Source organism: Kogia breviceps, chromosome 13 (genome assembly GCF_026419965.1).
Source record: "Kogia breviceps isolate mKogBre1 chromosome 13, mKogBre1 haplotype 1, whole genome shotgun sequence".
NCBI classification, from domain to species: domain Eukaryota; kingdom Metazoa; phylum Chordata; class Mammalia; order Artiodactyla; family Physeteridae; genus Kogia; species Kogia breviceps.
Genome location: NC_081322.1, coordinates 43,297,492 through 43,309,899, shown reverse-complemented (window position 1 = coordinate 43,309,899; position 12,408 = coordinate 43,297,492). Strand labels below are relative to the sequence as shown.

At 43.8% G+C, this 12,408-nt stretch overlaps 1 protein-coding gene across 3 annotated transcripts in view; it reads left to right on the top strand.

The window, feature by feature from the left end:
- FYN (FYN proto-oncogene, Src family tyrosine kinase) overlaps positions 1-12,408 on the top strand; it is a 212,292-nt gene that overhangs the window by 15,746 nt on the left and 184,138 nt on the right. For all 3 annotated transcript variants that reach the window (XM_067011674.1, XM_059083616.2, XM_059083617.2), the window contains exon 2: positions 10,812-10,851. The gene's annotated coding sequence lies outside the window, so the exon portion shown is untranslated. The remainder of the gene's footprint in view (positions 1-10,811; positions 10,852-12,408) is intronic.

Genomic DNA, 12,408 nt, shown 5'->3' with positions numbered 1-12,408 from the left:
ATATGAGGATGATGTTGCATTTAAGAGGATGTTTTAAAACCTGCTGTTTCTTGAAATGCCTAGTAATTTTGGAAGGGAAATCTTTCGTTTTGCTTTAAAAAGCATACGTTTGGTGGGGCGGAGTCAGGTGGAAGTTGCCTGTTGGGAATACTGCTTTTTGTATTTTCCTACTAGAAAATTACGGCAACACTCTGAACACATCTTCTCAAAACATAAATACATCCCATATTTTCTCTCATCTGTTGGGGGAGCCAAGAGAGCGAGGGATAGGGGGCCATAACATTTTTTGAAAGGAGTCACTAAAATAATTTAAATTATAGAATTTTTAAAACCCACTGATTTATTAACTGATATCATTTTCATAATATTTTTGACCTATGAAATAGTTTTATTCACAATCTTCTCCAAAATAAAATTCCTAAAACTTAAAAACATGTCCCTATACATTAGAGCAAAAAAATCTTTTTATACTGGTTATCTAAACAAGAAAAAGAACATAAGACGGTAATTATTCTTGGTACATATTCACTCACTTTAGCCAATTTTTCAGCCATATGTCTTTAATACTCATGTCACTGTTATTTTATAAAGAATGAATTATTTTTAATTCTCATAGTGTTGCCTGCAATTTCCTTCTAAGTTGTGTTTTATAGTTAATATTTGAAACTATTACTATCTTCAATTTGCATTTATGTATACATCACAATTTTATTTTATTTTATTTTATTTTTTATTTTTATTTTTTTGTGTGTGGTACGCAGGCCTCTCACTGTTGTGGCCTCTCCCGTTGCGGAGCACAGGCTCCGGACGCGCAGGCTCAGCGGCCATGGCTCACGGGCCCAGCCGCTCCTTGGCATGTGGGATCTTCCCGGACCGGGGCACGAACCCATGTCCCCTGCCTCGGCAGGCAGATTCTCAACCACTGCACCACCAGGGAAGCCCCATCACAATATTTTTAACTGAGAAAATGACTCTTTCTACAGATGCATGTAAGCTCAGAGCATATTCTGCTAAATGGAGGCTTTTCTCAGAATAACTTTTTTTTCCACACTGAAATGTGTTAACATTTTAGCCCCAGTATTTTCACAAGTCTTTTACCCCCATTCAGGATTCTTATCTTCAATAAATAATTTTATAAGGCAAAACTCATGAAAATAAGTCCCCCTATGGTCCTTTTGAATGCTTTATCACATTTAGATGACACAAAATCATAGATCATTCATAATTTCACTCCATTGTGGTACAGAATATAAATGTATCCAATTAAAACCAGGAACATCATCAAAATAATTGCCACAAGTTGAGATACTCCAAAATATCTGTAATACTGTTTCAGAATTAAATCTTGGACACTGAATTATCTGTTTAGTGGCTTCCTTTGCTTTTGCTGGGATAAATTTTAACATCTTCCTATTCGCAAGCCTTGTTTTCAGTAACCGCACTTTGTTAAATGCTTTTTAAAAGCTGAAGTGTTTTGATACTTCATTCACTACTTTGAGCAAAGATTTCCAACTTTTTTGCAACAGAACACACCCAGACTTTACAGGATTCATCCACATACCATCATGGCACACTTAGGTTGACTTAGAGAGTCATTTCTCAAACATTTCTAAAACCTAGTTGATGATGACAGGTGGCAAATAGAAGGCGTGTACTACCATGCTGAAGTGTTTTTTGTATTCACAAAGCACTTTATCACAAAAATTTCAGAGTTCCAGTTTTTCTAACTATTTATCAATTTCTACATTTATAGTTTATTTTGAATTGGTAGGATATAGCCACTTGTTTGAATGCGTTATGAATTATATGTGTGCCACACCCACATCAAATAACTTTCTGCTCCATAGATTTCTTGATTTAGTAAGGACAGTTATTTATAGCATCACAAAATTTGTATTTGTGTTCTGCAAAAACAAATAATTTCATCTCGTGTTAAACTTTTGACAAATTACAGTAGCAGTCACACTAGCATGAGATGTTTCATCTGTGACAGAATGAACTTCCACCAGCTTCATTTTGATCCCAGGAAATAGATGGGGGGAAAAAAATCAAACTGTAATTGAAATTAATTGATTCTTCTGTTTAAAACACCTGTTAATACTAACATACAACTGGAATCATTTGTGTGGTTTTTTCTTCTGCTAATGAAACCAACACATTAAAGCTCTCACTTCACTTTTCCTACGTGCACAAAAAAACCTGAACTTAAAAATAAGCGGAATCAGCATAGAGTAGCAGTCATTTGATCTAAAGGATAAGTCATGCTTCCTAGAGTGCTATGTCAGTGAACCTTCCATAGCTGCCTGTGTTGAATTGTCATCCTTGGGCACAGTCTTGTTGCAATAGCTGTTAACATTTGAAGTAGTTACTGATGCTTCTTTAGTAGGTTGGACTTAAATAGTGAATGATATCATTAAGGCTACCATGGTGAATAACACCAATGAGCATTTTGTACGAGCTCACATCATCAGCTTTCTTAAAAAAACAAAAATTCAGTAATTTTTCATTTAATTTGCGATTTTTTTCTTTTTCAGTCCATTGCTGCTGAAGAGGATATTGCAAAGTAAAATAGAGTAACAATAGATAAATGACAAAAACACTGTAATGAGAGCATTCACACCATTCGTGAATAGGTCTATTTCCTACAAATATTTCACATACACCTAACCTGTAATTTTCTGTTTCCCATGGACCCTTCTGACCAGTGTTTCGTGCATCTCAGGCCGCAGTGTGGGTCAGCACAACTGGTCAGTACATCCGGTGTCTGGCAGGGGCCCTACCAATTGAGAATGGGAGGAATTAGCTGCCCCAGCTGCTCGTGTCCAAGTGCTCTTTATTTTATTGGTGAGCATCCTGCCTGTTTTCCTTGAAAGAGAGGTATTTACTGCAGCCAAGATTGGAAAAGGACAGGAAAGGAGATGGATTGTCATTGGTTACCATTCAGACTTAATCACACGTAAGGAAGAAAATTCTCTTCACTGTGCAGTTGTCTCATCACTGGTAGGCAAGACCATGGCTAAAGCCAATCTTGGTGCATTTTAATGCAACTCTTAACAACAGTCCTTGGTTTAAAAAATGAAACATCTGGACAAAAGCTTCATCTGACAGGCTGCTGGGACAATGGGTGTAATCTAGCGCTTTCACAGACAAGCCATGGCCTAAGGTCACCCTAGTTAGAGATCACATTTCTCCATCTGCTTTGTACTGTCCTCTTTGGGCCAGGCTGTTCTGATAACACTACCACTCTGCCCTCCTCTACTGTTGGCTCCAGTCCCACAGCTGAGCAAGCTTTTAAAAATCCACTGAGACCACGTTGCTGGGTAACACCCCTCGGTGCCGTCCGTCCTCTTGAGTTGGAATAAAGTCGAGCTTTTCACATGGCCCAGGAAGCCTCTTAAGCTCCCACCCACCCAGCTGGCCCCTCTAGATTTTAAGCTTCCTGGTGCCATGTACCTTGCCTGTCTGTTTTCTTCCCCCAGTGTGATACATGAGAGATGCTTGATGTATTTTCTCAAATGAGTGAATATGATTTGAGTTGATGAAAAAAGAGGGAGTGTCTTGCTAATCTTTGGGGATAAGGAATACAAGTCTCAATCTCTATGTCCTGAATATTATTTCTATCTCTGATAACAAAGTTGGACAGCAGGATGTATCACAGGACTAAATCATCCCCGTTAGCAGAGATGTTATGATGCCTACAAACTATCCTGATTCTGCAGTCTCCCATCCCCCTCCCTCCACCCAGGGAGGCAAGTGTGAATTCTAGTGAGTCTATTGTTTTCTCCAACATTAGGTCAGAAATTTTGTTTTGCGTATAGTTGGTGTCTATAGCAAGGAAAAGTGCTTCTCTGGTAGATTTGGGGGAAACAGGGCCATTTGACAGTGGTGGTGGAGGAATACTTTGAAGTCATGATTTTGAGATCTTGTGTTCTTACACAACTGCTTTCTGTTGGATCTCTTTTTAAAACATGCTGCTGTTCAGTTTTATCATGAATGCCTTTCCAAGGACAGTAAATGGTTTTACGCACTATGACATCGTTTCCATGGCAACTAATGTATTTTAGCAAAGAGAGAGACTCTGCTAGAAGTAGGCTAAAAAGGACAAATACAGAAATGGCACAGTGTAAAATGTGGGACAATGTGTGTTGTAGTAAAGATTTTTTCTTTTTTTTTCCTGACTTCTTGTTTAGGAAAACCTGTATAACTAGATCTTGGCTTTTTTTTTTTTTTTTTTTTTTTTGCAGTACGCGGGCCTCTCACTGTTGTGGCCTCTCCCGTTGCGGAGCACAGGCTCCGGACACGCAGGCTCAGCGGCCATGGCTCACGGGCCCAGCCGCTCTGCGGCATGTGGGATCTTCCCAGACCGGGTCACGAACCCGTGTCCCCTGCATCGGCAGGCGGACTCTCAACCACTGCGCCATCAGGGAAGCCCTTGGCTTTTTAACTCTTACTAATAAAATTTTTACTGTACCCAACACTGTCTAGTATTTTGCTGACACAGTTCCTTTAGTTAGTACTTGGATTTTTTTTTTTTTTTTTTGCTTGCTTGCTTGTCTGTTTGCTTTAACATGTGTTCATTCCATCAACATACACACATTTGTAATTTCATCCATTTTTAAAATATGTTACCTTCACCTTGCGTTCTCCTGTGGCAGCCACCTCACATCCCTGCTGCCCTTGATGGCAGAGCCTCTCGAGAGGGCTCTCTCCATATAGCATTTGGTAAAAAAATCAAAGCCATTCCAAGCAAACTTTTACCCCACCACTCACTCCACTTACCCCTCATCCTCTAAGACTATTACAATTTACCTCTTTTGTTTTTTTAGAAGCTATCATGTAGAAGTATACATTTCAAATAATTCTACAAAACGTCAAGCCCCATGTGTGAGCATTTGCGTAAACCCTGGTTTTTTAAAAAAAATAAGAGATTGGGTTACCCTGCTTCGTGCATCTGAATGTACTTGGATTTTTTGTTATATGATAATAAAAACCCCTTCTGTGCTCTTAAATAAACCCCAAGTGGTGGGCAGATAGCAGTCAACTTCTCATTTAACAGAAAGAGAAACCAAGGGATAGCTCTTATGACTTATGAAGATAGCAAACCAGTCTATGGGCTGTACGATACCCTCATTTATGTTTTGTTGGACCACATGGTGCATTTTAAAAATTTAAACCAACATTTAAAAGTTAGGCACTTTTGTATAAAAACTGAGATTTCCAGCTTCTCTTGAAAAAAAGAAAAACAAAACTGGAAAGTCTGGCAAAACTGAGCCTGCCTTCCCTCATGATAACAGCCCTCCCAGGCAGCACTGCAGCTGTCCTCTTGGGACGGGGCAGGGCACTTCAGCTCATCCCAGCCCCGTCTCACCTGCTCCATTCATTTCTTTTACCTGCCTGGCCCCTGTGGGTTGTTTAATATGTGACTGTTGCTGTACCCTCTGCCTTTGCCCAATCGCAGAGCAAATAAACAGCAGAGCTAGGACAGAACTTGGTTTCCAAGCCAACTGCTTCCTCCCTGGCTGTGGACCAAAATTCTGTGTTTTGGAGCGTAATTCATAGTGGTGAGAGAGATCATTGGGTTTTAGAGCCTACGCTTGTGCCTTCCTGCTTGCAATAGACCCTGCCGTTAACTGTACCGGGTACATTGTTCATACTTGAGGTGCCTCCCCCTCCTGTTTCTCTCAGAAGGTTATGTGTGCTGTCAGTTGTGACAGGCAGGATGGCAGCGCTCCACTAGGGTTAACATTTGTATGTGCCTAGAAACACCGGCCAGAGGTAAAAGCCCCGTCATCACAGGGGTCCCAGAGTTTGCAGATTTTCAGTGAGGTGAATGAATATTTATATAAAAGAAATAAGAATGAGGTAGTAGAACAAAGTGTATCCGACATTGGCCAAGGCCCATGATGTCTTCTGTGTGGGGGAGACTCAAGGGTGTTCTCCAGCCACCCTTGCTGTCCTCCCCCACACTAGCCCATTTCCTTTGAATTCCTATGGGGTCCCCTTGATGTCAGGGTGCTGAAGATGCCCTTGGGCGTGGCATCGACTTGTTCCCAGGCTCTTCACTGCCCTGTGCCCCTTACCATTCTGAACGTGCACTTATCCTTGTGCCCTTACTAGGGATAGGTAAGGTGGGAGAAGAGTGGCAGGTACTGCCATCTCACACCTTTGCTGCCATCTCGAACCTTGTTAGAAGGTTCACGTGTGCAGGAAGACACGGGAGAATGAGCTCGTCTGGGGCCAGAATGAATGGCCAGAGGAAAAAACATTTTTTCCTGGGGAAACGGGGCCATGAGGAATACGCCACAACGGAAGGCCTTGTCTGAGCTGGGTCCCGTCCCGGGGCCTGCCCCAGCTGTGGGGTGCACAGCAGATCGTGGTGCCCTGCGTGTCTGTGTGCAGCTGTGGAGGCCCCGGGCGCCCACTGTGAGAGTGGGCCTGTTCCCGGGCTGCAGGCAGGGAGCCAGGAGCCCCCCTTTCGCCAGAGAACATTGAGGCGCTTCTGTGTGCACTCTGTATGTGTCTCAGCTTTCTTTGGAATTGTGGCAGAGTCTGGCCCTGCCTGGTCTTTTTTGTGCCTTGGATCCTAAGTTAAGAATAACCGAAGGAACACTGTCCCTGTTGACACGCTTGATATGGAAGCTGCTATCAAATGGCCATTTTATCCTTAGTCGCCACTGACATTACACCACGTACAGCTCTGAGTTCTCACTTGAGTTTTGATTGAATAGATCTGTGATCGTTGGAGCAGAAAGAAGCCATTCAGATGTGAATATGTGGAGACGTGTCTAGTAACGTGCAGATGTTTTTTGGCAGGTCAATGAATATTTTAAGTCTTTTGCAAGTAGTAAAAAGGGTTGAACTGGGAATAGAGGAGACTCTGTGGCAGGAGAAAAGTATCCCTCATTTCTCTCTCAATCGTCCATTTCTTAAAATAATCAAACAGAAGCCTGAACCATGATTTAAATCTTGGATTCATCATGGCCCTTCCTTAAATCTCCACCTTATCCAAGACGTGATTATGATTCTAATGTATTGAATTATAGTGATTCTAATGTATTGAATGGTTTTCCAGTCACTTTTTTTTTAAGTAGAAACACTGGGTAATATTAAAAATAACAGCAGAATCTCCAGATTGGATCTTTGTCCTTTATTTGTAGCTAAAGACACAGGACTAAATTTAAAGAACAGGTCATCTTCTGGTTACGTGTGTATGTGTGCATGGTATGTGGGTGCACCCTGGGTTTCTACACCCCTTCCCCAGTACCCCCTCTGCTCGTACGTGCAGGAGGCAGCGGGTCAGCCTGATGCAGCATGGTTTCATTTCCTTCATTTCTGTTGGTCAGTTCTTCATTAGTCACCCTGCCACTGCCCCTCTCAACCCTTCACCCCTCCATCCGCAGAGGCGGCCCAAGTGCCTGTGATGCAGCAGGCGCTGTACTCAGTGCCATCCCGGCCACAGATGAGCCAGCGTTCGAGCAGGAGAGGCAGGGAAACAGGTACTGCATGAAGTGCTGTAGGAACACACCGGAGATGAAATCCAGTTCTTCAGAGACCTGGGATCAAAGGGAAACAGGAGCAGGAAGGTGATTCTGCCCTGAGCCCTGAAGGCCAATTAGGAGAAGATTCTACCTACCCAGCACAGTGGGTGAGACTGGAATGACGATGCTTAGTCCAGTGCCAGGAATATGCTGGAGGCTGGATCTATTTTTCTGCCCTTTCCTGGGATAGAAGTGGATTGAGGATATACTGGTGGGTGCAGAAGTGTGCCCCTCGCTGCCTGACTTCTGAGCTGGTGTACGCTGTCTCTCACCACCTGGCCTCTGCCTTAGCGTGCCACCTTTCTCCCACCAGCCTTCCACCATCCTCAGCCACACCCGTGCACTGCCCAGCCTCTTGACATTCTCCGGACATGTGGCCAGTGCCCCTTTGCCGGGTCTGGTTATTCCCCTGCCGGCACTGTGCTGTCGCAAGTTGTGTAGGTGGAAATAGGAGATCGGTGGGGGCAGGCGGGTGGCTATATCAAGAGAGAGCTCAAAGTTGAGGACTTCTCAGTGTTCTTAGAGTTTTCTCTAAAAATAAAAATCTTTGTGTGTTCCGCCAGTGAGGGAGGACTTGAGCTGATCTACAGAGTGGGGAGTGGTTCATCTTGGGTCCGGGCCTTCAGCTTCCATTCCTGCAGTGGATCACACATTTGCAGCATTTCTGGATTTGCCTTTTCCAGTGGGGAATCTGGGTCACTTCAGTCATGTTCTCAAACAAAACATCAGCAGGAAGAATAAAAGCATGGAACATGCCCTCATGCCCACAAACCCACCACTGAATACATTTATATCGAAATAGTCAACTATTTAAAATATAAATAATAAATATATTATAAATACATATGCATATCTATATTTATAAACACACATACACACATAGGGGGAGGGAGGTGTCTATCTTGCCTTAAGTGTTAGAATCTTAAAACTTGGATATTCTAATAATCTAGATTTAGAAAACAGATAAAGTAGGAGAATAATTGGTCAAGTTTTTAAATATAGAAGCCATTGAAATAAAGTGTTACCTCTGTTTCACCTAAACATTTGATGACCAAAATTGACTTATTCTCGACCTTTCAGAAACAGCCTTTATTTAAGAAAGATAGAACTGGTTTTAAAAACTAATGCCACTCTTCATTCAAAATGGGTTGCCACGTGAATTTTACTTTCAGGCAATTCTATTTTATCCATCCGTATCCTCTTTGAAACAATGGAGCTGGCGCCTAAAAATATCTCAGGCCTTGTGTGCTTGCTGGAAGTCTTTGAAGTTAACGCTGTGACATCCTTCTGGGTTCTGGCTGCAGGATGATACATATATGTATTGTCTTTGTTAATTAGCTCCATCTGTTTAGTAAGCCTGAAAAAGAAATTGGATGATGCTGCATATATGTACGTATGGATAAGATTCCTTGTGTAGTAGTGAGCCAGCAGCTACAAGCAGGTTTTCAGTTTTCCTTTTGGTACCGTGGAGTGAAGCCTCCTCATTCTTTCAGAGCCTGTTGCTGAACTGGGTATCCTGTGTGACTGCAGTTGTGCTGTGTGCATGGGAGAGGCGAAGTTTCCTCACTACTTTGGAAAAGGGTAATGATTCTCCAACTGCTTTCTGTGGCAGATGAAGGAATCTTTCACCTTGCATATGAGAACATTCCATTTTATAAATCAGAATGACAGCCTTCCTAAACCTCTTTCAAAGTGTTCAAGAATGGAAGTCAGACTTCTACTGTATCGATGTTCCCTTTGGTGTAAAGTTCTCATAGTACTGACTTACTCTTTGCTGGTTATAGGGAGGCCAGTTGAAATTTCTGGACAGAGTGAATTCCCTTTTTATTTTTATTTTTTTACAGCTCAACAGTGTCTAGATCCCCAGTGGGTGAGCCAGAAGAAAAAGCATATATTGCCTGTTTGGTAGGACAAGACAGCATGTCTCAGAAGCAAGGAAGAGATGGGGGTTGTGGGTTTCTGAGGCATGGGCTGTGGCGAGCTTGTTAGCGCGTCCTCTCCCTCCAGCCTCCGTGCTGCTCCTGTTGCGTGTCTGCAGTGAGTTCATGATTTGAATGCCCCTCTGCAGAAGACGATATATGAGTTTTTAATTCTCTTCCCCATGGTCATTTTTTTCTTCCCTTCATTCTGAGTCATCTTTGATTAAACGAAACAAAGATGTGACTGTTAATTACGCATTCTTTCAAACGGCGCAAAAATTCTCTTTTGTGTGTAGGGAGGGGGGGTGGTGGTTTTGATGGGGATGGTAATTTACGATGGGGGTATTTTAAACCATTGACCAGGAAGAAAGATGCTAAGAATCATACTGAAAACAAGTTTGAGTCTCTACTAAGATAGGAAAAATTGTTTCTGCTTTTTTTCTTCCAGATTTCTCAAACTTTCTGCCCTAACGTACTGCTGTCAACGTAATTCCATTCAACCATTGTTATTGTTCTCTTTAGACACCTTATTAAAACTGAAGCTTTGTTCGAACAGCTAAAATCACAAATAATAAATGAGGTACCGTAATATTGGCAAGTTGTAGGCAGAGTGCATGAGCAAGCTGGAGGTCTGCCATCCTGCTCCTGGCACTTTAAAGATTCATGTAAAGTGGGCATGGGTGCCATCAGAGTCAGCATCAGCTGTGCCAGGGGCTTGACACAAGGTTCTAAGGAGATCTTAGGACTAGATTTCCATGGACAAGTTGTGCAGTTGGTGGGTTGGGAGGCCTCGTGGAGAGGGGAACCCCAGCTGATGGGAAAACAGGGCCATCCCAAGAAGGCTGTTTTGACAGTGAGGCTCACCCTCAGTCGGACAGGAAGTGGAGCAGATAGGGTCTGGGTACTAAGGGGAGATTTAAGCCAAGAGGTAAGTTGAACAAGACCTTGGAGACACATTTTCAATGTGTCCCAGCTATGGATGACTTGTAGGCACTCTGAAGAAGCGGTGTGTGGTGTGTGTGTGTGTGTGTGTGTGTGTGTGTGTGTGTGTGTGTGTGTGTGTGTGTGTACGTACACATACTCAAGACCTCCATCCCTATTTTTCCTGGCTCTGAAAAGTTAAGACCTCATGCTGGCTTCCTTTGGTGGTATGGGGCCAGGTCTTTGCAGTTGCAGACAGGTGTTTGTGGCAACTGTGACTTCACAACAATTGTGTGAACAAGAAAACAAATTCTGGGCAAATTGATTGTCTGCAGCAAATGAAAATTCTGTGGTGGTGCTTTGTGGGTGGTTTACAGGCAAAGAGTGCTCAGTTCTCTTCTGATGTCTATTTTATTTTTGTTTTCTTCTACAGTTTTTTGAAGAAGCAGGATGCTGATCTAGACCTGGAAAAAGTAAGTTGGCAAGTTTTGTGCTAAGAGTACGTGCCTTGTAAATTAGAAAGGGTTTTCCACTGAGACCCAGGATTTTGTCCACTTTGAACTTGGAATTGTGACGCTGAGCCCGTAGGTGTCTAAGAGAGGTTGAGTTGGAGATGGAGCTGGTATATGATATAGAAAGTCTTATCTCACTTAGGTGAACCTGCTACTTTCCCCCTTCCCTTATTTGTAACACTCAGTTTTGATAATTATGGGAACATATGTTTTAGCTCTAAGATATGTCTCCCCAGCCCAGAAATAGAACAGAACAGCTGTCCTGTGGCTGCTGAGCCTTCAGGGGCTGGTGAGGGATGGGCAGCCCTCTGACTTCTGGTTAAGGGAGGTTCCCTGTAGTTCATTCATTGTTGATTTTTCCTCTACTCTCAGATGGCTGCTGCTTACTGCTGCCCTAGTTGTACCTTCGAATTGCAGTCGCTGTGTAACGGGTCATGCTTTCATTCACTTAACGTTGCTGCCCACTGGGTGTTAGACACCTTGCTGGGCTCTGCTGAGACAAAAATGAATGTGGCGGATAATACACGGGGAATTATTACACAATATGATAGAGCCGTGCAGGAAGAGCTCTGGAAGCTCAGGCTGAGGGCTGGGCATCCAGAGAAGCTGCTGGAGGGAGGGGATGTGTGAAGGAACCAGGGTTTTCATTCTTTCTGTGAATGCTGGCGAGTCTTCTCTGCCTGTGCTTCTCTCGTCTCCCAGGCACCTTGGGTTCCCAGGAAAGGCTGGACTTACACAGGTCTCACCAGCCACCCATAGGATCCCTTTCTGCCCCAGACTCCACTGCCCAGTCACATCGCCTTGGGTGTAATTTTTCACTGGTTCCCTGGCCAGTCAGGGACTGCCACCTCATCATCCTAGAATGACTTGGTTGTTATTTCTTATTTTGAATTTATGTGTGAGAGAGGTTCTTCTCCTGAACTGGAGCCATTCTGTCTGCAGACAATGCACCTTTGTTTTAAGCTGAGGAAGTATACTATCTGAAATGTCGCTGGACACCAATTCTGAGCAACCCCTCACCTTTGACCCCATGCAGCCCCCTAGCGATCTCCTCTCAGTCCTGGCCTTTTCAGCTCATACAAGCCAAGGGGACTGGGAAATAAAAGGGCTCTAGTCAGGGCCAGCAGAAGGGAGCCTTTGTAGAAACCCCATCGGTTAGGTTTTGGCCGTGGAAGCCAGGGGTCAGCAGAGACTTCCCTATGGGGGTGAGTTCTGTGGCCCTCTTGGGCCAGGCCAGGCCCCCAGCAGGAGGAGCCTCTGGGTGCCAGGAGCCCCCCCAGGGTGGTATAGCACAGAACAGCAGAACGCCTTGGGGGTGGGGGTACCCAGCAAGTGCCTGGTGCTGTTCCAGGCTGCAGGGCTTGCCTGGCCTCATGCAGCCCAGCGTGAATCCCACAGCCACTAGGTGGGGAGGTCCGGCTCATGGGGGAGGCGTGGTCTGTTTGTGTTCCAAGGAACGGGCAGACCAGAGGGCTTGGTAAATGGGGTGGGGAGCCCCGAGTGGAATGGATTAAATTC